The sequence below is a fragment of the Antedon mediterranea genome, chromosome 2, assembly GCF_964355755.1.
Source record: "Antedon mediterranea chromosome 2, ecAntMedi1.1, whole genome shotgun sequence".
In the NCBI taxonomy this organism is placed as follows: Eukaryota; Metazoa; Echinodermata; class Crinoidea; order Comatulida; family Antedonidae; genus Antedon; species Antedon mediterranea.
This window is the reverse complement of record NC_092671.1, coordinates 34,985,106-34,986,737: the sequence shown is the minus strand read 5'-3', so window position 1 is coordinate 34,986,737 and position 1,632 is coordinate 34,985,106. Positions and strand designations below refer to the sequence as shown.

The 1,632-nt window shown below is 28.2% G+C and overlaps 1 protein-coding gene across 2 annotated transcripts in view; it reads left to right on the top strand.

The window, feature by feature from the left end:
• Nucleotides 1-1,632, top strand: part of LOC140040870 (uncharacterized) — a 229,755-nt gene that overhangs the window by 14,509 nt on the left and 213,614 nt on the right. The gene's annotated exons all lie outside the window — the stretch shown is intronic.

The window sequence follows — 1,632 nt, the reverse complement described above, 5'->3', positions numbered from 1 at the left end:
ACAACAAAACAAGTTAGCTCGAGCGAGCGATTCAACCGTAAAATGTTTATCGTGTAGAGGGCGCTACAACACAACTTTTAGAATACGAATTATTATTAACCATGGAGGTAAAAATCATCCATGTTATAACTAAACTAAAGTTTTGTTTATTTGATTTACCGTATATAGTACTAAGGACATTTAACTTATTCTGGAGTTCTATACGTTTACATTGTTTATCGCGTAGAGGGCACTCAATACAACTTTTAGAATACGGTATTTTTACGGTAAACTTTATTTTTAGGAAATAAAACTTCAACCGTTTTCAGTTTTGTTCTAGTATTTATTTATAAATTGCTTAAAAAACACATTTCATTTTAAGTTTTTTGATATTTTGTTTGTCCTTTATTTTGTTCGTGTAGGCCTAGTGTTTGTTGTTTGTTTTTGCCTTTTAAAACCACTTTGTTAATCCATCTACAGACAGAGAAGCTTACTACACATACTTTTCGAATCCGATCTTAGAGTTTTAATTATTTCCAATTTGATCAAAACTGTTAACAAAAATGCATAGATCAACATACAAGTTGGGAAACTAATTCTTCCAGACTGACTTACTATTTTTCCATAATGCAACTTTATCAGGTAGGCCTAACTGGTTTTTTTTATTCGATCTAATTTTTGGTAAAAGTAAATAGCTGTTATGTGACAATTATGAAAAAATATACTAAACAGAGAACTAAATACACAACAACATGTTATCATTTTTGAGAAAATGTCTTTCAATTTCGGGTTTTCTTTTTAAATTTCATGTGTTGTTTAGGTTACCAATGTGAGCATTTGTGTATTCCTTGTTTCCTTGGAAACTGCAAGAAACAAATACTTTTTCTTAATTTGTAATTTTGCTTTATACTTTCATTTAAATAATATGTTTATCTGATATTTAATCATAGTTTATACAAATATATTTAAAATGATCGGTAAATAAATCGCAATCAATTTAATTAATTTTAATTGTTTTTTGTAAAAAAATATTCTAGAAAGAGGATACCTGTGAGTGAATGACGCAAAATATGTAATTCATATTTGATTGTCCTAATGACACGTATGACGTCACAATTGTTGCGCGGAATAAAGTTTGTGTACATAACCAATAAACATCAGTATACTACAAGCGTTAGCTCCGACAACACGGTGAAGAGACATCATCTCCTTACTTAGTTGTCCTGTGCTTAGTTTCTTTCCAAAATATTTCGATTGAATTTATCAAATATTATTAGTATTAGGCCTATATTTACTATATATATCATAAAATAACGCATTATGTCTCTCTTCTTATTTTGTGGTGCAACAAAACGACTACCTAAATTTCCACGAATACATAACAAAGGTAAGAATAAGATGATATTTCAAATCGAACAGTAAGGCAATAAACTTGGTAGATTCCAAGTGAAGTCATAATATAGATGTAGGCCTGGACATAGCATTGCATAATAAAATAACATTTTTAATATTAAAGTAAGAAAAATTCTGATTAATAATATTTTTAGAACAAAAATAAGTAAACTAAAGATATGCATAAATCCTACCCTACTTTCTGTCTAATCAAATATTTTGTTTAAATAACCGATTTTATAACTTTATTTTATATGAAAT